General features: G+C 40.1%; 1 protein-coding gene and 1 non-coding gene across 2 annotated transcripts in view; one reads left to right on the top strand and one right to left on the bottom strand.

Annotated features, from left to right (window-relative positions):
* OSBPL9 (oxysterol binding protein like 9) overlaps positions 1 to 25,856 on the bottom strand; it is a 270,472-nt gene that overhangs the window by 228,275 nt on the left and 16,341 nt on the right. The gene's annotated exons all lie outside the window — the stretch shown is intronic.
* LOC114111239 (U6 spliceosomal RNA) lies at positions 18,207 to 18,311 on the top strand. The gene has a single exon (XR_003587316.1). It is a non-coding gene; the product is annotated as a U6 spliceosomal RNA (small nuclear RNA).

Genomic DNA, 25,856 nt, shown 5'->3' with positions numbered 1-25,856 from the left:
GAGAAAGTGGAACTAGCGAAGAAGACAGAAAAAGTAGCCAATGAGGTAGAATGAGAACCAGAAGACTATCCTGTAGACCAAGTGAAGAAAGCATTTTAAGGGGAAAAGGAGTGGTCAATTGTGTTGGATGGTCAATAAAGATGAGGACTTAGACTGGACCTCTGAATTTAGTAACATGGAGTTCATTGGTGTCTCTGATAAGAGCAGTTTCAGTGAAGTGGTACAGGGAAAAAATGGGTTTGAAAAAGAATGAAAGAAGAACAACCAGAGACATAAGTATAGACTAGTGTTTTGAGGAGTTTTGTGGTTAAAAAAAAAAAAAAAGGGTAGAGAGAACAGGGTGGCAGTTAAAAGGAAATGTTGGTCAAGATTTTTTGACCAACCTGCCTGGTTTTATATTAATGGGAATGATACAATAAAGAGAAAAACAATATTGGAGAAAAAGAGGAGAATTGCTAGAGCACTGTTCTTGAGACTATGAGAGTGGGTGAGATCTAGCGCTCAAGGTGCACTGGCTTCCCATAGGAGTACAGCTATTTCATCCATAATGACAGGAAAAAAGGAATGACCATATAAAAAATATAGGCAGGTGGGTAGAGGTGGTGACAGTACATGTAGCTGGATTCTCTGGGAAGCAGACGGACACCAAGATGGTGTTAGAAGTGCAGGTGATTTATTGCAGGTAATGCCTGGGGAAGATGAAGGGTAGAGGGTGTAGGAATAGGCACTTCTGAAAGGGGAAAGGGAAAGGAGGGTTGGGTAGGAATTATAGCCAAATGCAGTGCAGCTCTGAGAAAACCTTGCTAGCCCGACATGGCTCCAGGGGAAAAGAAAGAGAGTGAATCAAACACAGAACTATGGTAGGCTCACCAGTTAGCACTAAGGTCTCCCTTGAGTTCAGTTTTAATGAATTTAAAATGAGGAGAATCAGTTTGTTTTCATTATTTTCTCTAGTCATTCTCTCTGCTTAGGTGCAGGCATGGCAAACCGAGATTAATCAGATTTGAGGACCTGTCCAACTAAGGGAGGGAAGGGCAAGGGAGTTGAGGATGTTTGCAAGAGAGTAATCACATAAAAATACAGAGAGGAGGATAGTGAAGGTATGAGTTGGGTGAGGTCCAATGAAAAGGAAATAGTTCAATGGATTGTTATAGGTCCAGGCGGGCTTGAGGAGTTGGTAGAGTTTGGTTACCTTTGGCAAGATCTAGCTTGGTAAAGAATGGAGGGTAGAGCAGTAAGAGGGAAGTAAAGAAATAGAGATGTTAACTGTGGCCAGTGCTTTCCAGGCATAAAAAAATGAAGGCTTGACTGAAAGAGAGAGTATGCCCCCGCAATACAATAATGAGGCAAACACAACAAGATGTCAAGCATTTGCTCCCAGTAGGGTTGTCAAGGGCCCCAGCCTATAGGGCATGCAGTTTCTCAATCTAGTTTTGTCTCCCAGGACTGGCTAAAAGACCACTTGGCCCAGATTCTCTATGTTGAGGATTAAAGACCTAGAGGAGTTCCAAGTCTGTCCTTTCTTTAAGGGCCCTCTGAGCAGTAAAATTTATGATAATGGCTCTCAGGATCAAATTCTAGAACCTGGATGACCCATTAGAGATCACAGAAATTCTACTTCTGACTGCAAGTTTGTACTTGCTATAGTTCAAAAGCAAATTCAAAGAGCTTCACAAAAACTCTTTTACAGTGATATAGCAGAAAGAGGGTCAAACTCAGAACCAGAAAACCTGATTTCTAATTCTAGTTCTACAACTCACTCACTGTATAGCTTGGGCAAGTCATTTAATCAATCTGAACCTCATATTCCTAGAAAATGGGACCTCGTACATTGTTGTAAGGAACAGAAAGCATGTGTATATTGTCTCACACCATGCTTGGCAGTGCTGAAGGCATTCAGTAAATGTTTGTTGAATCTGAACCAATTTTAGTTATGAACAAATTATACACACACACATACTTCTTTCCACTCCACAGATACTAAAAATTTGTATGTAAATAAACACCATACCACAAATCTTTAAGTGTATGGAGATATGCCAGATGTTTCCAAAGTGATTTAACTTTGTTTATAGCATCTGTAAATTACTATTTTGAAATTCCATACTCTAAACAAGATGTAGAGAAGCAATGGAGAGAACTGTATGAAGAAATGGATAAAAGAAAACGGGAAGAGGAGGCCAAGAAGAAAGAGGAAAGGGAATATGACATCTGGGGAATTGAAGAAGAGGGAAGTGAAGAAGATTCTGCTGAGGAACCAGGAAATGACAGGCAGCTGAAGGAAGATGATGATGAAAGAGCATTTCTGGGTGAAAATGTAGAAGTCCATGTTGACTGGAAGGATGAACTATAACTGGGTAAAATGTGGTCCCCACTCAGAGGCAAATGATACTGCTTAGAAGGAAGAATGTTCAGGAGTTTTGGCAAAATCTAGGGAGCAAAATTCAGAGAAGGCAATGGCACCCCACCCCAGTACTCTTGTCTGGAAAATCCCATGGACGGAGGAGCCTGGTGGGCTGCAGTCCATGGGGTCACTAAGAGTCGGACACGACTGAAGCGACTTAGCAGCAGCAGCAGGGAGCAAAATTACTTGCTCTTTTTGAGTGAACATTGAATTTGTATTTCTGTCCCATCATCTTCGCTCTGTATGTCTTTGGGAAAGTCCCACCACCTTTGGGGGCTTCTATTTTCTTGTCAATGGAAAGGGAGTGATAATTCCTGTTTCATGAGGTTGTTTTAAGGATTAAATTAGTGATGTCTATAAAGTGCCTCCCCACTCCAGTACTCTTGCCTGGAAAATCCCATGGACGGAGGAGCCTGGAAGGCTGTAGTCCATGCAGTTGCTGAGGGTCGGACATGACTTAGTGACTTCACTTTCACTTTTCACTTTCATGCATTAGAGAAGGAAATGGCAACCCACTTCAGTGTTCTTGCCTAGAGAATCCCAGGGACGGGGGAGCCTGGTGGGCTGCCATCTATGGGGTCGCACAGAATCGGACACGACTGAAGCGACTTAGCAGCAGCAGCATCAAGTTCCTGATATTAATATTCAGTCAATCAGTAGTAGCTATTACTACTATCATTTTCATGGTTGGTATTTATAAAATTAATTGACAGTAAAACACCTTCTATATAAACTCAAGCCTCCCTCTCAATTTATTTCAGTATATCCAATGATTTTATTTTATTTTAATATCTATGTTATTTAGTATTTACTGAGCAGTTCTGATAGTCGTATTTGTGGGCAATGCTATTTGATGTTTTCTTCTTGCAGGTGTATCAGGCACTTAAAAGCAAAATTGGACTTCCTCTTAAACAGTAATACTTTGTGAAACTCCTTTTACTTGTCTGCTGTTTTGGGCCCTAATTTTTAAATTATTACTTGTTTGCAGGTTTGCTGGTTTTACGTTTACCTTTTCTGTACTCCTGGCACATAACATCATTATATGCATTCACATAGCTCTTTACAAATCACAAAGCACTTTCCTATCAATTTGAGGAGCTCCTGCAATGTGCTCATTTAACCCTCACAGAAGCCATTGTAGAGGATACCATTATTATCTCCTTTTTACAGATACAGGAAGTGCTAAGAGCAGGGAAGTCACTTGCTCAGGTCAGCCCTTGAGGGACGGGGCCAGTATCTGAATTCAAGTTTGTCTGGTTCCAAAGATTATCCTTCCATTGCATTAGACTGTTGAATGAGTGAGTATTACTATTGAATACAGATAGTAGACAAGTCCCACATGGGAAAAAAAAAAATACCCTTTTAATGAAAATAATCATAAAGTAATTTTCCTCTTTTAAAAATTTTCTCAAAAAATATACCAACAAGCAGTTGAGTGACGTGTGACAGCCTCTTCATATTCAGAAGCTAACTAATGTGGTTGCCAGGTACTCAAGGTCACCATGGTTGATTCCTAGCCCTACTTACTTACCAACTGTAGTAACCTGGACAAGTAACCTAACTTTTCTGGGCCTCATTTTTCACATTTGCAAACTCAGCTGTGAGAATTAAATGCTGACTCCTTCCTTCATTTAACTAGGACTACACTGATGACCAATCCTAGTCTAGCTGGAGCGTCAAGCCCAGACACAATTATCATATGATAGCACAGGGCTACCCATTTGGGTCTGGAACAGTAATGTTAGTCACTCAGTCATGTCCAGTCTTTTGCGACCCCATGGACTATAGCCAGCCAGGCTCCTCTGTCCATGGGATTTCCCAGGCAAGAATACTAAAGTGGGTGGCCATTCCCTTCTCTAGATCTTCCTGACCCAAGGATTGAACCTGGTTCGCCTGCACTGCAGGCAAATTCTTTACCATCTGAGCCACCAAGGAAGCCCAGAGAAAGACATGCATGAATCAAATTTCAGTGTCAAAAAGCACGGCACCTGGATGATAGGAATGGGGTGGTGAAGTCGCAGAGGAGCAGCAACTCCTTCTTCCTTCTTTCCTGTAGGTTGGAGTCTGCTGTAGCTTCTGGGCCTTAGAATCTTTGGAATATTCTGGTTTGGGAAACATGCCTTTGCAGGGGAGGCAAAACTACCTCTTCCCTCTTCGGGTCTTCAGCTGAGCCTGAGAATGTAATACAAGACAGATGAAGTCTGAGGTCTTCGGTAGGAATTGTTCCACATGCAGATGTATCTGTAGGGAGGAAGATGATCTCCACATCTTACTCCTCCGTAATGTTGCTTATGGGATCATACCCTAGATCCTGCTGGGTTATTTGTAGTATATAAAGAAAAGTGCTGAGCTATCTTCAGTTCAGTTCAGCCACTCAGTTGTGTCCAACTCTTTGTGACCCCAGGACTGCAGCACACCAGGCTTCCTGTCCATCACCAACTCCTAGAGCTTTCTCAAACTCCTGTCCATCGAGTCGGTGATGCTATCCAACCATCTCAACTTCTGTCATCCCCTTCTCCTGCCTTCAATCTTGCCCAGCAACCAGGTCTTTTCTAATGAGTCAGTTCTTTGCATGAGGTGGCCAAAGTATTGGAGCTTCAGCTTCAGTATCAGTCCTTCCAATGAATACTCAGGACTGATTTCCTTTAGGATGGACTGGTTGGATCTCCTTGCAGTCCAAGGGAACTCTCAAGAGTCTTCTCCAACACCACAGTTCAAAAGCATCAGTTTAGAGCTATCTTTCTAAAATCCAAATAAGTATGAATTCTTGAAACACATGTGGCCCCAAAGGAAATCAAAAGCTTTTTGGAAATAGAGTTTGTACTAAATTGAGTCTTCTATTTCATGGACTGATATGATATTGCAGGCATGGAGTGGGGATGGTGGGGTGGGGCAAGGTAAAGATAAAAGGACAGATGAAGAAGAGAAAAACATACAAATTTGTTCAATGTAAGTTTTATGTGACAAGGGAGCCCTCATAAGGGAATGAAAACCCAAAGAAGTGGCAAAACCTAAATTCTTTAAGACAGGTTAAACAAAGAGAGTCATTTGTGGAGAAGTAACTAAAATGTACAGGGAGGCTGAAGGAAGATAAGAATTATTTTAACAATGTCAGTTTGGGTAGAATTCTCTTGGTCTCAGTTTGATAAGACTGTTTCTTTTCTCCTGGTATGTGAAGGGCAGTTCCTATGTGGGAGTTTTATCTCATGTGTTCAGGAGGAAAGGGGAGATCAAAGTGTCCCTTTTATATCTTCTGTTTTTCAAGTCCCTTTAGCTCAAAATAACCCTTATGCCAAAGTGGCATATTTTGGGGTAGCATATCTTGGCACTTTTCATCTTTACACCTGTTTCTGTAACATAAGAGTCTTCTCATGATGAAAAGAGCAAGGCTTCAGGTGCTGAGTCTGAATACTGTCTCGGGGCTGCGGGGCTGGTGTACAGAATCTATGTTTTAGGGTAGCCAGTCTAATAAATAAAGTGCATTAATGTTAGAAATAGACAGCTTGAAAAGACCAATCATTAACAGTGAAATTGAATTTGTAATAAAAAAGAAAAAAAAACCTTCCAGCAAAAAAAAAAGTCCAGGGCTGGAGGACTTCCACAGTGGTCTGGTGGTTAAGAACCCACCTTTCCATGGAGGGAATAGGGGTTGAGTCTCTGATCAGGGAACTAGGATGTCACATGCTGTGAAGCAACTAAGTCTGAAGCCACCAATACTGAGCCTCACACACTAGAGACAATGCTCTGCAACTAGAAAAAGTCCATGCACTGAAATGAAGACCTAGGGCAGCCAGGATAGAGAAAGAAGTCCTGGACCAGACAACTTTAGATGGAGTTCTACTAAACATATAAAGAGGAGTTAATACCTGTCCTTCTCAAACTATTCCAAAATACTTAAGAGGTTGTAACGCTCCCAAATTTATTCTAAAAGGCCACAATCACCCTGATACCTAAACCAGACACAGACACTACAGAAAGAGAATGTTACAGGCCAACATCTCTGATGAATATAGATGCAAAAATTCTTGACAAAATATTAGAGAACCAAATCCAATGAAATATAAAAAGGATCATACACTGTGATCAAGTGGTATTATTCCCAGGATGCAAAGATAGTTCAATGTCAATCAATGTGATATACTTCATTAACAAAAGGAAAGATGAAAATCATATGATCATTTCAATAAACACAGAAAAAACATTTGACAAAATTCAACATCTATTCATGATAAAAAAAACTACCATCAAGTTGGTATTTGTTTTTGTTGTTCAGTTGCTAAGTCATATCTGACTGTTTGCAACCCCTTGGACTGCAGCACTCCTGAGTTCCATGTCCTTCACTATCTCCTGGAGTTTGCTCAAACTCATGTCCATTCAGTTGGTGATGCTATCTAACCATCTCATCCTCTGCTGCCCCCTCCCGTCCTGCCTTCAATCGTTCCCAGCCTCAGGGTCTTTTCCAGCGAGTTGGCTCTTTGCACAAGGTGGCCAAAGGATTGGAGCTTCAGCTTCCAATGAATATTCAGTGTTGATTTCCTTTAGGATTGACTGGTTTGATCTCCTTGCTGTCAAAAGGACTGTCAAGAGTCTTCTCCAGCAACACAATTTGAAAGCATCAATTCATTGACACTTGGCCTTCTTTATGGCCCAACTCTCACATCTGTACATGACTACTGGAAAAACCATCAGTCAGTTCAGTTCAGTCACTCAGTCGTGTCCAACTCTGCAGCCCCATGGACTGCAGCACGCCAGGCTTCCCTGTCCATCACCAACTCCCGGAGCTTGCTCAAACTCATGTCCATCAAGTCAGTGATGCCATCCAACCATCTCATCCTCTGTCGTCCCCTTCTCCTCCTGCCTTTAATCTTTCCCAGCATCAGGGTCTTTTCCAAGAAGTCAGTTCTTCACATCAGGTGGCCAAAGTATTGGAGCTTCAGCTTCAGCACCAGTCCTTCCAATGAATATTCAGGACTGATTTCCTTTAGGATGGACTGGTTGGATCTCCTTGCAGTCCAAGGGACTCTCAAGAGTCTTCTCCAATACCACAGTTCAAAAGCATCAATTCTTCGGCTCTCAGTTTTCTTTATAGTTCAACATTCACATCCATACATGACTACTGGGAAAACCAAAAAAGGTCTTGACTAGACGGACTTCTGTTGGCAAAGTAATGTCTCTGCTTTTTAATATGCATCTAGATTGGTCATAGCTTTTCTTCCAAGGGGCAAGTGTCTTTTTACTTCACGGCTGCAGTCATCATCTGCAGTGATTCTGGAGCCAGAAAAAATAAAGTCTGTCGCTGTTTCCATTGTTTTCCCATCTATTTGCCATGAAGTGATGGGACCAGATGCCATGATCTTCGTTTTCTGACTGTTGAGTTTTAAGCCAACTTTTTCACTCTCCTCTTCCACTTTCATCAAGAGGCTCTTTAGTTCTTCTTCACTTTCTGCCATAAGGGTGGTGTCATCTATATATCGATTATGTAGGTTATTGATATTTCTCCTGGCAATCTTGATTCCAGCTTGTGCTTCATCCAGCCCAGCATTTCGCATGATGTATTCCGCATATAAGTTAAATAAGCAGGGTGACAATATGCAGCCATGATGTACTCCTTTCCCAATTTGGAACCAGTCTGGTTTTCCATGTCCAGTTTTAACTGTTGCTTCTTGACCTGCATACAGATCTCTCAGGAGGCAGGTCAGTTGGTCTGATATGCCCATCTCTTTAAGAATTGGCTACAGTTTGTTGTGATCCACACAGTCAAAGGCTTTGGTGTAGTCAATAAAGCTGAAGTAGATGTTTTTCTGGAACTCTCTTGCTTTTTCCATGATCCAAGAGATGTTGGCAATTTGATCTCTGGTTCTCTGCCTTTTCTAAATCCAGCATGAACATCTGGAAGTTCACGGTTCATGTACTGTTGAAGCCTGGCTTGGAGAATTTTGAGCATTACTTTGCTAGCATGTGAGATGAGTGCAAATGTGCGGTAGTTTGAGCATTCTTTGCCCTTGCCTTTCTTTGGGGTTCGAATGAGCACTGACCTTTTCCAGTCCTGTGGACACTGGTGAGTTTTCCATATTTGCTGGCATAGTGAGTGCAGCACTTTCACAGCATCATCTTTCAGGATTTGAAGTAGCTCAACTGGAATTCCATCACCTCCACTAGCTTTGTTCGTAGTGATGCTTTCTAAGGCCCACTTGACTTCGCATTCCAGGATGTTTGGCTCTACGTGAGTGATCATACCATTGTGGTTATCTTGGTGGTGATCTTTTTTATACAGTTCTGTGTATTCTTGCCACCTCTTCTTAATATCTTCTGCTTCTGTTAGGTCCATACCATTTCTGTCATTTATTGTGCCCATCTTTGCATGAAATGCTCCCTTGGTATCTCTAATTTGGAAAAACCATAGCTTTGACTACGTGGACCTTTATTGGCATAGTGATGCTTTCGCTTTTTAATATGCTCTCTAGGTTGGTGATAGCTTTCCTTCCAAGGAGCAAGCATCTTTTAATTTCATGGCTGCAGTTACCACCAGCAGTGATTTTGGAGACCGAGAAAATAAAATCTGTCACTGCTTCCGCTTTTCCCCTTCTATTTGGCATTAAGTGATGAGACCAGATGCCATGCTCTTAGTTTTTTGAATGTTGAGTTTTAAAACAGTTTTTTCACTCTCCTTTTCATCTTCATCAAAAGGCTCTGAGGGAAGAGATATCAACATAATAAAGGCCATATATGATAAGCCCACAGATAATACCATCTTAAGGGTAAAAAACTGAAAGCATTTCCTGTTAAGATCAGGAACAAGAAAAGAAGCCTATTCTTTTTTTTTTTTTAATTTTTATTGTAGTATAGCCAATTAACAATGTTGTGATAGTTTTAGGCAAACAATAAAGAGACTCAGCCATTCATATACAGATATCCATTCTCCCTCAGATCCCCCTCCTATCTTAGCTGGCACATAACATTGAGTAGAGTTCCATGCACAGCAATATTTTTTGGCTCTATCTCCTAAGACAAAAGAAACAAAGTGAAAAATAAACAAATAAACTTAAAAGCTTTCGCATAGCAAAGGAAACTATTGACAAAATGGAAGACAACCTATCGAATGGGAGAAAATATTTGCAAGTGATATAACTGATAGGGGATTAATGTCCAAAATATATAAACTTCTTATATAACTCAATATCAAAAGAATAAACAACTTGATTAAGAAATGGGAAGAAAAACTGAATAGACATTTTCCCAGAGACATTCAGATGTCCAGCCAACACATGAAAAGATGTTCAACATTGCTAATTATTAGAAAAATGCAAAACAAAACCACAATGCGATAATCAGCTCACATTGGTCAGAATGACTATCATCAAAAAGAACACATAATAAATGTTGGTGGAGAAAAGGGAACTCTAGCATTTTGTTTGTGGGAATAAAATTGGTGCAGCCACTATGGAAAACAGCCTGGAGGGTTCTCAAAAACTAAAAACAGAGCTCCGTATGATTCATCAATTCCACTCCTGGGTATATACGTGAAGAAAATGAAAAATAACTCAAAAAGATACATGCACCCCAATGTTCACAGCAGCATTATTTACAATAGCCAAGACATGGAAGTAATCCATCAACAAATGGATGGATGAAGAAGGGGTGATAAGTAGCCTTTATTTTATAATAAGTTTAATATTGAATCACTGTGTTGTACAACTGAAACTACTGTAATATTGTATATCAGCTATGTGTGCTGTGTGCTCAGTCGTGTCTGACTCTGCAACCCCATGGCCGCACGCAGGACTGTAGCCTGTCAGGCGCTTCTGTTCATGGAATTTTCTAGGCAAGAATACTGTAATGTGTTGCCATTTCCTTCTCTAGGGGATCTTCCCAGCCCAGGGTTTGTATCCAAGTCTCTTATGTCTCCTGCATCGGCAGGTGGGTTTTTACCACTAGCGCCACTGTAAAGATAAAATGTACTCATGTGTTTGTGTGCACATTTAATTTATTTCTGATGATTACTGCATAGTATTTCATGATATAACATTTATCACGTTTTAGCTGTCTGCTCTCCCAGTAACAGACAGCCAGGCTGTCAAGTCACTACCACAATAAATAATTCAGCAATGAATATGTTTCTGTGTCTGCATAAGAACTTCTTTGGGATACATCCCAGGAGTGCCACTGTAGGCTCATAGAATATGAGTTCTTAATTTGCATAATTTGTGTCAGATTGCTTTCCACAGTGGCTATACTAGTCCATACTTCCACCACCATGGATAAGGGTTTCAGTATCCCTACAACCCAACCAGTGGGCATTATCAATTGTTTACAGTTTAATAGATATACAAGTATAGTACATTTCTGTTTTAATTAACATTTCACTGTTTTTTTGAGCATCTCTTTATAAGCCTTTTGACTTTGGGATTTGTTCTTTGTTCTTGTTTTTTGCTTATTTTTTTTTTTCTGGGGGTTGCTGCCCTGTTATTTATTTGCAAGAATTTTGTATATTAAATATTTCAAATATCTTTTCTCATTCTCTTATCTAGTTACTTTGTCTATAGTGTCTTTCAGTGAATATAAATCTTTATTATTCATTAATATTATTATCTTACAGTTTGCGCTTTTTAGGTTTTGCTTTTCCATTCTTCTCAGTCAAAAACTGTAACAGACTTCTACGTTTTTCTTTTATAATTTTACTTTTTCCATTTATTATGTCTTTAATCATCTTCGAGCCAGTCTTGTATAAAATGTAGAATTGATGAAATATGGTAGCTATACTTTAAGCCTTGATATATCAATTTCTGAGGAGAATCTTAAAACCTTCTGCTACAATTATGCATTTATCTATAATATTCCTCCCTGCAGTTCTGCATATTTTAAGACTGTAAAATTAGGTGCATCTCTGTGTTTTACCTATTGCATTTTGCCTACTGTTTCTTCTACGAACATGTAAAAACTTTTTATCACTTGTTCTCTTTTGAAACTAAAACTCCTCTTTGACAGATACTATAGCCACAACCCAGTTCGTATTTTCCCAGTGTATATTTTTTGATCTTTTTATTTTTAGTCTTTCCACCTCCTTATGTTTTAAGTGTGTGTGTCTCTGATAACCAATTTATTGTTAGATATAATTTTTAAAAATCCAGTTAGTGAGATTAATTTGTTTTCATCCTACCATCAATGTGCTATTCATTCATTTTCATTTTTAACTTCCACTTCTGTTTTTGTTTCTTTGTGAAGTATAGTTAATTTACAATATTGTGTTAGTTTCTGGTATACAGCAAAGTGATTCAATTATACATATATAATCTTTTTAATATCAATTCTATTATACTGTATTATAAGATATTGAATATAGTTCCCTGTGATATAAAGTAGGACCTTGTTGTTTCTCTACTTTGTATTATAGTATTTTGTATCTGCTAATCCCAAACTCCTAATTTATGGCTCCCCCTGCTATCCCCTTTGGTAACCATAAGTGTTTTCTCTATGTTTGTGAATCTATTTCTGTTTTGTAAATTGGTTCATTTTTATCATATTTTGAATTTCACATATAGATGATATCATATGATACTTGTCTTTCTCTGTCTGACTTCCTTCACTTAGTATGGTAATCCCTAAGTACATCCATGTTGCTACAAATGGTGTTAGTTCATTCTCTTTTATGACTGAGTAGTATTTCATTATTTATATATGTGTGTATATATATATGCACATATATATGTATTATACAACATCTTCATTAACTAGTTATCTGTTGATAGACATTTAGGTTGCTTCCATATTGTAAGTTGTGCTTCTATGAACACTGGGGTGCATGTGTCTTTTTGAATTAGAGTTTTCCCCAGGAGTGGGATTGCTGGCTCCCATGGTAACTCTATTTTTAGTTTTTTAAGGAACCTCCGTACTGTTCCCCATAGTTGGTTCACCAATATACATTCTCACCAACAGTGTATGATAGTTCCCTTTTCTCCACACCCTCTTTAGCATTTAATATTTGTAGACTTTTGGATGATGGCCATTCTGAACAATGTGAGATGGTTTTGATTTGTACTTCTCTAATAATTAATGATGTTGAGCATTTTTTCATGTGCTTATTGGCCATCTTTGGTCATCTATGTCTTCTTTGGTCTTCTCTGTGGCTCAGATGGTAAAGAATCTGCCTGCAATGCAAGGAGACCTGGGTTCGACCCCTGGATAGGGAAGATCCCCTGGAGAAAGGCATGGCAACCCACTTTAGTATTCTTGTCTAGAGAATCCCCATGGACAGGGAAGCCTGGCATGCTACAGTCCATGGGGTAGCAGAGTCGGACACTAAGCAACCAAGCATTGCATAGCATGTCTTCTTAGCAGAAATGTCTATTTAAATCGTCTGCCCATTTTTTGATTGGGTTGTTGTTCTGTTATTGAGTTATATGAGCTGTTTGCATATTTTGGAAATTAAGCTCTTGTTGATCACATTGTTTGCAAATATTTTCTCCCATTCTGTAGTTTATCTTTTTTTAAATGGTTTCCTTGGCTGTGCAAAAGCTTATAAGTTTGATTAGGTCCCACTGGCTTATTTTTGCTTTCATTTCTATTGCTTTTGAGAGACTGATATAAAAAACATTGCTACTGTTTATGTCAGAGAATGTTTTGCCTATGTTCTTTTCTGGAAGTTTCATGATGTCTCATCTTCTAATTTAGTTTTTTTTTTTTTTGGCTGCATTGGGTCTTAGTTGCAGCATGTTGAGTCTTTGTTGTGTTGTGCAGAATCTTTAGTTGGGGTGCATGGACTCTCTAGTTGTAGTGTGTGGGCTTGATTGTCCTGCGGAATATAGAACATTCCCTGACCAGGGATTGAACCCAAGTCCCTTGCATTGCAAGGCAGATTCTTAACCACTGGAAAACCTCTTAAAGTTGCGTTTGGATTAAATAAGATAATGTTGGGTTGGCCAAAAAGTTAGTTTGGGTTTTTCTGGAAGATGCTATAGAAAAACCCAAGTGAATTTTTTTGCCAACTCAAAATGTAAAATGCTCTGGCCTTGGAGAAAGTCTTGTCCTTGTCAGATACAGATTCAAATCTCTATATTGAGCACTTGACTCATTTCCACTCTGCTACATTATGACTAGGTTGAGTGTAGGCTCTTTGTCATCTCCAAAGTACAATGAATTGCTCTGTTTCCTTAAAGCCCTATGTCTTCATGATTTGGACCAGGAATATTTGCCAGCAGGATAAAGGCTCACAGGAGATCCTGTTCTTTATGGACAACTGAAGTTGATAATTCTGTTTTTCACATATGAAAATTTAGATTCAGACTAAGCTGAGATATACTAATGTGGCTGTAATGTTTACTGGAATAGATTATGATTGCTCATAAATGTATAATAATCCCATGAATTAAGTACTAATATCCTCATTTTGCTGATAAGGAAATAGAAGGTCACATACATTAGGTAACGTGACCAAGGTGACACGGTTGATAAGGAGAAGGTAAATAGTTTAGGATCACGTAAGGAGGATGAGCTATGGAGTCAGACAAATCTAAATTAGGATCTGGGAATTGCCATTTACTATATCTTGATCTTTGGCCCAGGGACTAAATACTTTGAATCTGTTTCCTCACCTGTAAATTGGGGATTATAATCCTGTTGACCTCACCTGAATGTTGTGAGGTTGAATCGAGAGAGTACATGTAAAGCAGAGTGCCTGGCACATTCTAAGCGCTCCATAAGTCCTTAGGCACTGCTTGGTAAGTGCCCTGGGAACCCAGAGCCCATAGAGCTCACCCACAGTACTGCCTTAGGGGAAATCTGAATCATCATCAGACTCCTTTAGAACACTTCACTGGGCAGTCAAACTTTGGCCTGACGATATTCTGGGCTATGATTCAAGATAAGAGTCCCGGAAAGGAAATGGAGCAGCATAGAGCAGACCACCCACACCCTGCCCAACACAGCTGTTTGGACCAGGCCTGGGAATCTGACCCAAAGGCAAGGAACCAACAGCCTATAAATGTTGCCTGGCTTCTAAAAAACGAGCTGGACAAATCAATATTTCTCTCTCAGGGATTCAAGTTGGGAAACATGAAGTGATTGAGGCCATTAGCAGCAATAAAAATTATAACTAAAGAGAGAGGTCATGAGGTTAAGGGTAAGTGTAGGAGAAAATGGAGCCTGGGCTGTGACAAACTAAAGTGATGAGGAAGCAGAAAATACAAGCAAACGGAAGCTATGAAGTTGAAAAAGATTTGTCTATTCAACAAATCTTTCTAAAGTTCCTCCTATGAACTAGGCACTGTGTAAGCGCTGAGTACATGAAAGTGAGGTAAAAAACAATTTTTTACCAACCAGACACAGCCTCTGCCTTCACAGCACTGAATTTTAGTAGGGAAGAGAGACAAAACAAAATAAAACAAAGTTTGTTTTACAAAATAAAACAAAACTTGTTTATTTACAAACAAATAATTACAAATAGTTTTAAGGGCTAAAAGAAAACAAGAATGGGGTTTCAATAGAACGTACCAGGAAAGGAGCTGTTTAAGAAATATCATGGTGAGGGAAATTCTCTCAGAACAGATCATTCAAGTGAGGTCTATAGAATGAGAAGGAGCCAGAGAGAAGAGTGTTTGAGGCAGAGGATGTGTAATGCCGGTAAGAAAGGGCTTACATTCAAGGAAGCTGGAAACAACAAAACAAGCCAGGTTGCTGGAGGGAAGTGAAGGAAAGGGAAGCAGCCAGAGATGAGTTTGGAAGGGTAAGCAGGGAGCATGGCACAGGATCAGTGGACCTTGGAATGGAGTTGGGTATTTAGTCCCTTTGGAGAGAGAAGCCATGAAAGTATTTGAGGCTGAGTAGTAACATGATCCAGTATAAGGTGGTAGATAAGCATGAAGGCTGAAGATTCAGCCTGAGTCCAAGCCTAAGTTCTACCATTTACCAGCTGTGTGACCTTGGGCAATTACTTAACCTCTCTGGGCTCCAGTTTCCTTTCCTATAGAATTGAGGTGAATTGGTTTTTATCTCATAGAGTGGTTGTAAGGACTAAACACATATAAAGTGCTTATAGCACTTCCTGGCACTTAAGAAACACCTAATAAATGTAAGCTTGTACTATTTTGCTTTCAAAAACGTCATCACTTCAGTTCAGTTCAGTTCAGTCACTCAGTCGTGTCTGACTCTTTGCGACCCCATGACTCTCAGCAAGTCAGGCCTCCCTGTCCATCACCAACTCTCAGAGTTTACCCAAACTCATGTTCATCGAGTCAGTGATGCCATCCAGCCATCTCATCCTCTGTTGTCCCCTTTTCCTCCTGCCCCCAATCCCACCCAGCATCAGGGTCTTTGCCAATGAGTCAACTCTTCGCATGAGGTGGCCAAAGTATTGGAGTTTCAGCTTCAGCATCAGTCCTTCCAATGAACACCCAGGACCAACCTCCTTTAGGATGGACTGGTTGGATCTCCTTGCAGTCCAAGGGACTCTCAAGAGTCTTCTCCAACACCACAGTTCAAAATCATCAATTCTTCGACAGTCAGCTTTCTTCAGTGTCCAACTCTCACATTCATACATGACCACTGGAAAAACCATAGCCTTGACTAGACAGACCTTTGTTGGCAAAATAATGTCTCTGTTTTTTAATATGCTATCTAGGTTGGTCATAAATTTTCTTCCAAGGAGTAAGCATCTTTTAATTTCATGGCTGTAGTCACCATCTGTAGTGATTCTGGAGCCCCCCAAAATAAAGTCTGACACTGTTTCCCCATCTATCTGCCATGAAGTGATGGACCAGATGCCATGATCTTAGCTTTCTGAATGTTGAGCTTTAACCCAACTTTTTCATTCTCCTCTTTCACCTTCATCAAGAGGCTTTTTAGTTCCTCTTCACTTTCTGCCATAAGGGTGGTGTCATCTGCATATCTGAGGTCATTGATATTTCTCCCGGCAACCTTGATTCCAGCTTGTGCTTCTTCCAGACCAGAGTTTCTCTTGATGTACTCTGCATGCAAGTTAAATAAGCAGGGTGACAATATACAGCCTTGACGTACTCCTTTTCCTATTTGGAACCAGTCTGTTGTTCCATGTCCAGTTCTAACTGTTGCTTCCTGGTCTGCATACAGATTTCTCAAGAGGTAGGTCAAGTGGTCTGATATTCCCATCTCTTTCAGAATTTTCCACAGTTTATTGTGATCCACACAAAGGCTTTGGCATAGTCAATAAAGCAGAAATAGATGTTTTTCTGGAACTCTCTTGCTTTTTCGTTGATCCAGCAGATGTTGGCAATTTGATCTCTGGTTCCTCTGCCTTTTCTAAAACCAGCTTGAACATCAGGAAGTTCACGGTTCATGTATTGCTGAAGCTTGGCTTGTTGAATTTTGAGCATTACTTTACTAGCGTGTGAGATGGGTGCAACTGTGTGGTAGTTTGAGCATTCTTTGGCATTGCCTTTCTTTGGGATTAGAATGAACACTGACCTTTTCCAGTCCTGCAGCCACTGCTGAGTTTTCCAAATTTGCTGGCATATTGAGTGCAGCACTTTCACAGCATCATCTTTCAGGATTTGAAATCACTCGACTGGAATTCCATCACCTCCACTAGCTTTGTTCATAGTGCTGCTTCCTAAGGCCCACTTGACTTCACATTCCAGGATGTTTGGCTCTAGGTGAGTGATCACACCATCCTGATTATCTGGGTCGTGAAAAACGTCATGGTAGCTACTAAATTGGAGAAGGCAATGACACCCTATTCCAGTACTCTTGCCTGGAGAATCCCATGGACAGAGGAGCCTGGTAGGCTGCAGTCTATGGGGTCGCGAAGAGTCAGACATGACTGAGGGAATTTCACTTTCACTTTTCACTTTCCTGCACTGGAGAAGGAAATGGCAACCCACTCCAGTGTTCTTGCCTGGAGAATCCCAGGGACAGGGGAGCCTGGTAGGCTGCCATCTATGGGGTCACACAGAGTTGGACATGACTGAAGTGACATAGCAGCAGCAGCAGCAGCAGCAGCAGCTACTAAAGGGAGAATGAATGTGTGGAGGACAAAAGAGAGGCCAATTATGAGAGAGTTGAAGAGTCCGAGTGAGAGATGAGTGAAGTGGTGGAAGTAGAGACAGAAAAATGGATGAATTCAACATTTTTGGAGGTAAAATTTTCATATATTGTAGATAGCTTGGACACTGTGGTTGAGGAAAATAAAGAAATCAAGAATGACTCCTAAGTTTCTGGCTAGAGCAGCCAACAGATGGAAGTGATATCTGCTGAAAGGGAGGAGCCTGGGGGAAGCAGGTTTGGCCAGGAAATGAGGAGTTCTATTTTAGACTTGTTAAACTGAAGATGTCAGTGAGATATCCAAGTAGACGTCAATTAGGCAGTTGGTTATAAGCTTGGAGACAAGGAGAGAGGTCTGGGATGAAAATATGAATTTAGAAGTCATTAGTATAATCAGCATTTGAAGGTTTAGAAATGACTGAGATCAGCTAGGAAGAGAGAACACAGAGGGAAGTGAAGGGAGCCAAGAGGACTGAAGAGTAACACATTTTATTTAGGGTGATTGAATAGACAACGGGAATGAGGAGAGGCCTCTGAAAAGAAAGGAAAGCCGGAAGAGTAGGATAACAAAAACCAAGAGAAGAGACTGTTTCAAGAATAATAGAGAGGTTTACTTAGAGTGTGGAAAGTCCACTAAGATGAGGATAGAAAAATATTAGTCACTGATGACTTGGACGAGAGCAGTTTCAGTGAAGGATGTGTGTGTGGGTGAAGGGGATCACACTTCAATGGCATCAAATAGGTTGAAAAATTAATTGGAGGTGTTCTTGCTTTGACACAACTGAGCGACTGAACTGAACTGAACTGAATTGATAGTAAGACTGGAACAACACAGAGAAAATTGGTATAACTCCTACATACAGATGACACACAAATTCGTGAAGTATCCTGTGTGTTTTGTGTTTGGATTTGACTTTTGGACAATGTCAGCTTTCACATATTCAAAAAAGAAAATTGAATCCACAAGGATGAAAGGGATCCTAAAACTGAACATAAACAGACAGAAATAAACTTAACTATATTTAAATAAGTATATAACCACTCTGAGGGAAAATAGAAAACTAATCCAGATAACTTTTGAACATAGTATTTTGACTATATTCCTTTAGTATAAAAACAAAACTGCAGACAAATATTGAGCCATATTTAATAGATTGTTGGTTTTTTTCTTTAGTGGAACAAATATAGCAATTCTGAAACTATTCGGTGTGTGTCATAACACTGAACAAATGAGAAAAAAAAGACATCAGTGCTGTTGAGAGCCAGAGTTCTTAACTGTGGGAAAGGGGAGACGCAAATTAGGAATGGGAGAAAGAACCCTGTGGTGTTGAACTGGAGTTAGAGGTACCCAGTACTGAATTCATGATTAAAAATAGTTGAACTATTTTAAGTTGCCTTTCCTCCTTGGCTCTGTTAACTTAAAGGGCCTAGAAGAAATTACTCCCCAGTAGCAATGGATACATCTGGTGCCCAGGTCTTGGCTTCTAAATACCATTCCCCACTAAAGCAGTGCTCTTTCAGAGACAGGGATGATTTCCAAGGCTAGACAGGGAAAAATACAAGATGAATGTGGAACACTGTTCTGTATTTTACCAGAAAGCTAGGAAAAGCTAAAAAGCAAAAAAATGAGCATGTGTCAAAAAGACACAGAAGCTAGCTTTAAGGGGGTCTCAACAGCCAAACCTAGGACAAGTTGAACAATAAAATGAACAATGACAATAATGGATTAAATAAAATAACAATAACCTATTAAATAAGAATTGATGAAGTTTTTTTTAACTGATGATAATATATAAATAAATAAGAGATAAGGGAAAGATCTTGCTTACAGTAGAATGCTAACTGAAAAAATGAAGATGAACTAATGGAGTTATAGAATCACTTTTTCTTTGCTGAGTAGTTTATGGATCTTAGTTCCCTGGCCCAGGGCAATGAAAGCATGTAGTTCTTACCACTAGACCACCAGGGAATTCCCTAGAATCACTATTTTGCAACTATCATAGTAACTGATTCAGGCAAGAATTATCAGTGAGTGTTGAAACCTCTGGCACAAGTTTTGAAGAGGAACAAGATATTTACACAGTCTCAGAGATATTGTTCAGTCACTTAGTTGTGTTCGACTATTTTCAACCCCATGCCAGCCTTCCCTTTCCTTCACTATCTCCTGGAGTTTGCTTAAACTCATGTCCATTGAGTTAGTGATGCCATCCAACCATCTCATCCTCTGTCGCCCACTTCTCCTCCTGCCCCCAATCTTTCCAAGCATTAGAGTCTTTTCCAGTGAATTGGGTCTTCACATCAGGTGGCCGAAGTATTGGAGCTTCAGCTTCAGCATCAATCCTTCCAATGAATATTCAGGGTTGATTTCCTTTAGGATTGACTGGTTTGATCTCCCTGCAGTCCAAGGGACTCTAAAGGGTTTTCTCCAGCACTACAATTTGAAAGCATCAATTCGTCGACACTCAGCCTTCTTTATGGTCCAGCTCTCATATCCAGCTTGACTACCGGAAAAACCATAGCTTTGACGACACGGACGTTTGTCGGTAAAATGATGTCTCTGCTTTTTTAATACGCTGTTTAGGCTTGTCATAGCTTTTCTTCCTAGGAGCAAGCATCTTTTAATTTCGTGACTGCAGTCACCATCTGCAGTGATTTTGCTAAGTCGCGTCAGTCGTGTCCGACTGTGTGTGACCCCATAGATGGCAGCCCAACAGAATCCTCTGTCCCTGGGATTCTCCAGGCAAGAACACTGGAGTGGGTTGCCATTTCCTTCTCCAACCCATGAAAGTGAAAAGTGAAAGTGAAGTCACTCAGTTGTGTCCGACTCTTAGCGACCCCATGGACTGTAGCCTACCAGGCTCCTCCATCCATGGGATTCTCCAGGCAAGAGTACTGGAGTGGGGTGCCATTGCCTTCTCCTGCAGTGATTTTAGAGCCCAAGAAAATAAAAGCTGCCAGAGTTTCCACTTTTTTCCCATCTATTTACTATAAAGTGATGGGACCAGATGCCATGATCTTAGTCTCAGAATACCTCTCCACAGATTACTCATTATTTACGTAGGAAAAAATTTGCTAACTTTACTGTGAAGACCTAGCAGATACCACTGATCAAAATGAATATCATCAATAATGGGACCAGGTAGCACCACATTTCTCATGTGACACACTAAGAACACAGCATCCTACAAGTAGTATTTCTGCCCACTCCAGAAAGAATAAAAATATAAATCTCATCATAAGGAAATAGGACACAAACCCAAAGAGAGGGAAATTCTACAAAAGAGTGGCCTGTACTTAAAAAAAGAGTCAATATCATGAATAGCAATCTATTTTAGATTAAAAGAAACTGAAAACTCGTGAGAGTTAAATGCAGTACATGATTAGGGATCAAGACTGGATCAGAACCTGTATTGGAGGGATGACTACTAGATAGGATATTACTAGGCCAATAAGTTAACTTTGAATGTGAACTATAAATAAGGATTATACCAATGCTAAATTTCCTGAACTTAACCATCATACTGGGGTTGGAAGTAGGGAGAAAGGTATGTAGGTATGTAAGATAACAACCTTGTTCTTCGAAAATACACACTAAAGTATTTAGAGTGTTAGGTATGAAGGCTACAATTCAAATGGTTGAGAACTCCTCCCTCTAAATATAGAATATATTCTATATATTTATGTGTGCATGTGTACACATAAACACACATACAGATAAAGAGACTGGCAAATACTAACTCTTGGTGTCCCTGGATGAAAAGTATATGGGAATTCTTTTCAACTGTTCTGAACATTTGGAATTACTTCGAGTGAAAAGTTTAAAAATAAGTTGGAGATGATTAAGTAGAAAAAGTATATAGATAACTCTTTTGAGAAATTTGGCTATGAAAGGGAGTAGAGAAATAGACCCAGAGAGTGAGGGTTTTAAAATATCTCTTCTAAGACAGGAGAAACTAGAATAGGTTTGCATGGTGATGAGAACAATGATGGGCCTCAGCTCCTCTTTTTTAAGAAGAGAGATCTGATTAGATCCTTTCCTTAGGCCCTCTAAGACTCCCCTACCTTTAGATAATGTGAGCTCCTCTGAAAATTCATTTTATTGCTTAAACTTCAGCCAGGAAAAGGCATTTGGGCCACCACTGGAGGGCAGTACAAAATGATGCTGCGTGTCATTCTGGTGGTTTTATTGTTTTCAGCTGCTAGAACAAAACAAACCCTTTTACATGATTTTCTCTCAAATGTGTTACATGAAAAAAAAACACTACACAATTCATAACAGTAGCTTGGCAGGCAGAGCAAAGGGGTGAGAGAATCCCATGCTTGGAAAAATGCCTGCCACGTAAGTTTAATAGTGAATAAATGATAACAAAAATCGGAGCATGTCAGAGTTGGAAGCGACCCTAGAGAAAGCTGACTGCAACCCCCTTTTTAAAGACAGCACCTTGGGTCCAGAAGAGAGGAGGGATTTGGCCAAAGCTACAATGGCAGATAGAGAAGGTAATAGTTTCAACACTTAACTGGTTAGTCTGTGAAGACAGAGATTGTGGTATCTTCAAATCATATAATAAATATAGATTGCGAAGAGACTGACCCCCATCATTGGTACTGATACTGAGTTCCTAAAACATTCTGACACCTCAGTTTCGAGGTTGTGCCCCTTTCATCTTCCTAAACTTGGGGAAATATGATTACTTGACCTTCCACTCTGCTGTAAAGTGTTAGTTGCTCAGTCATGTCCACCTCTTTGTGATCCCGTGGACTGTTGCCCACCAGGCTCCTCTGTCCATGGAATTCCTAGGTAAGAATACTGGAGTGGGTAGCTATTTCCTTCTACAGAGGATCTTCCAGACTCAGGGATCTAACCCAGGTATCCCGCATAGTAGGCAGATTCTTTACTGTCTGAGCCACCAGGGAAGGCCCTTTATCAGCTGCAACCAGTCCTAATGCTCTGGACAGCATAGTTCTGATCATATTAAGCCCATTTCAGATCTATAAGCAATCATGTTAGGCTTTCCTACTAACACTGGGGGGTGGATTTGAAGGCTCTTCAAAAGAAAGTGAATGGGCATGTGGCAGTACATTGTTTGGGTAGAAACAGCAGTATCAACGCAGTTGAGGGGAAGTGATCTTAAAAGGACAAACAGAAAATCCTAGTGAAATGTAAAAACTCTAAATATGACCTATGTATATAATGGCGAAGAAAGACTTTAGACTGATCAATATACAGAAACCAATATGACTTCATATCATGCTGTAAGTGGACTCAACTACATAGACAGGCCCCTAAGCTCACATTTACCTACAGAAAATATTCAGGCATTAGCTTGCCATTTCAAAGATCTCCTAATCTGGCCCCAGTCTTGTATTTTGCCGTAGCTCTCATCTCATGCTCCAACCACTGTTTCCTGAACACTTGCGGCAGTGGTACAACTGCTATATATGTATTAGGCTACACTCTGCACTTGCTCTATTTTGAGGCTCATCTCAAATGACACTTTTCTTTGCATGCATTCCTTTATCTGACCCTCACATTTACTTGAAATTCTTTTTGGCTACAGCTATTGAATGCATCTGTCGTTAGCATTCATCTCATTCTGCCTTGTCTTCCCCACTTCATAGTGAGCACTTTGATGTCTTACTGTACTATTATTTCGGGCATTGTTTCCATTTATTAATAATCTACTAATAATCTTTCTTATCCTTCTACCTCTCCAGTCTTTCCAACTGATTTGGTTGGAAAGATTTTTGGTTCCCCACCTTGGCCCTACAATCCAATGATTCTAACACCTATTCACCATTCCTTACCTATTTCATTTCCTCTCATTTCTCTTTTTATCCACTTTAATTGCAAGGTCCAACATTATTATCACTCCCTTGATATGTCCTAGTACCACTCTTCTCCTCTTACTTTGTTATTTTGTGTTACAAAATCCCTACCCTGGACAATCTAACTCTTCACTTACTTTCCACCTTTGGGAAAGTGGATGACATAAAACTTACAACTACATCAACTAGACTTTTAAAATTCATTTATACTAACCTCAAGTGGGCCCTTAGTGATACCTGGGAATCATTTTATTTTAAAAGTCAATCTACATGACGTAAATCACAGCAAAATCCTCTATGACCCACCTCCTAGAGTAATGCAAATAGAAACAAAAATAATCAAGTGGGACCTAATTAAACTTACAAACTTTCACACAGCAAACTATAAACAAGGTGGGATGACAACCCTCAGAATGGGAGAAAATAATAGCAAATGAAGCAACTGACAAAAGATTAATCTCCAAAATATACAAGCAGCTCATGAAACTCAATACCAGAAAACCAAATAACCCAATCAAAAAGTGGGCTACAGATGGCTAATAAACACATGAAAAGATGCTCATTACCAGAGAAATGCAAATCAAAACTACAATGAGATATCACCTCACACCAGTCAGAATGGACATCATCAAAAATATACAAACAATAAATGCTGGAGAGAGTGTGGGGAGAAAAGAGACCCTCTTGCACTGTTGGTGGGAACGTAAACTGATACAGCCACTATGGAGGACAGTATGGAGATACTTTAAAAAACTAAGACCAAAACTACCATATGACCCAGTAATCCCACTACTGGGCATATGTCCTGAGAAAACCATAACTGAAAAAGACAAAAGTACCCCAGTGTTCATTCATCACTATTTACAATAGCTAGGACATGGAGAAGGCAATGGCAATCCACTCCAGTACTCTTGCCTGGAAAATCCCATGGACGGAGGAGCCTGGTAGGCTATAGTCCATGGGGTTGCTAAGAGTCGGACATGACTGAGCGACTTCACTTTCACTTTTCACTTTCATGCATTGGAGAAGGAAATGGCAACCCACTCCAGCGTTCTTGCCTGGAGAATCCCAGGGGCAGGGAAGCCTGGTAGGCTGCCGTTTATGGGGTCGCACAGAGTCAGACATGACTGAAGTGACTTAGCAGCAGCAGCAGCAGGACATGGAAGCACCCTAGATGTCCATCGACTGATATAGATGGATAAAGTAGCTGGTATATATGTACAATGGAATATAACTCAGCCATTAAAAGGAACACATTTGAGTCAGTTCTAATGAGATGGATGAACCTAGAGCCTATTATACAGAGTGAAGTAAGTCAGAAAGAGAAAAAAAAGTATCGTATATTAACATATATATATGGAATCTAGAAAGATTTGAACCGATTGCAGGGCAGCAATGAAGATGCAGACATAGAGAACAGACTTGTGGACACAGGGTGGGAAGGAGTGAGTGGGACAAGTGGAACGGGTAGCATGGAAACATACATACTGTCATATGTAAGACAGACAGGCAGTGGGAATTTGCTGTATGACTCAGAGAGCTCAAACAGGTGCTCTGTGACAACAGTGCTCCATGATGGGGCAGGAGGTAGGAGGGAGGTTCAGGAGGGAGGGGACGTATGTATACCTATGGCTGATTCATACTGACGTATGGCAGAAACCAACATAATATTGCAAAGCAATTTTTCTTCAATTAAATAAATAAAAGTTCATCCACTTTCTCTAAAGATTATTTCATACATTTTCTCTCCATAAACTTCGACACCTTCCTCTTTCTTTTCCCTCTAACCAAATAGCTCACCCACCTGCATCTATGTGCACATACTCAGTCCTCCCTTCAGTACTCGAAATGCCAATTCTTTCCCCTATGTTCTTGCAACTCTGTCTCTTACCTACATAACCAATACTTCACTTTCCAAAGGATCAACCCATCAGCTTAAAAAAGTGTTATGTCTCACTTTAAGAAGTCTCTCTTAACTTCATATCCCCTTCTAGCTACCACACTATTTCTCTGCTCTCCATTTCAACTAAATATCTCTAAAGGATTATCAGTATTCCTTGACACCAAGTCCTCTCCTTTCATTCTCTCTTGAGCCCTCTTTAATCAGGCTTTATCCCTTTCCCTAACTGGAACTCTTCTTACCGAGGGCACCCTTTGGTGCCTCTGTGTTGATAAATCTGGAGGTTAATCTGGAGCCTCATCTGCTCACTGTTTCCTTCCTCATTTCTTCATAAAACACTTTTCTTGGTTTGGCTCCAGAGAAGACACCATACTTGCCTGGTTTTACTCTAAGCACACTGCTGCTCCTTTTCAGTCTCCTTTGCTAATTCTTCTTCACTTTCCTGCTCTGTAACACTGGAGTGGCCCAGGGTTCAGTAGTTGCACTTCGTGAATTTGTAGACATTTATTGTATAGATGGTCCCACTCAATCTCATGTCTTTAAATGCCACTGTATGCTAAGGAATATTCACTGGAAGGACTGATGCTGAAGCTGAAGCTCCAGTATTTTGGTCATCTCATGTGAACAGACGACTCATTGGAAAAGTCCCTGATGCTTGGAAAGATCGAGGGCAGAAGAGGGTGTCAGAGGATGAGATGGCTGGACAGCATCACTGAT

Source organism: Ovis aries, chromosome 1, assembly GCF_016772045.2.
Source record: "Ovis aries strain OAR_USU_Benz2616 breed Rambouillet chromosome 1, ARS-UI_Ramb_v3.0, whole genome shotgun sequence".
Classification (NCBI taxonomy): Eukaryota; Metazoa; Chordata; class Mammalia; order Artiodactyla; family Bovidae; genus Ovis; species Ovis aries.
This window is presented reverse-complemented; position numbering and strand designations above follow the sequence as displayed.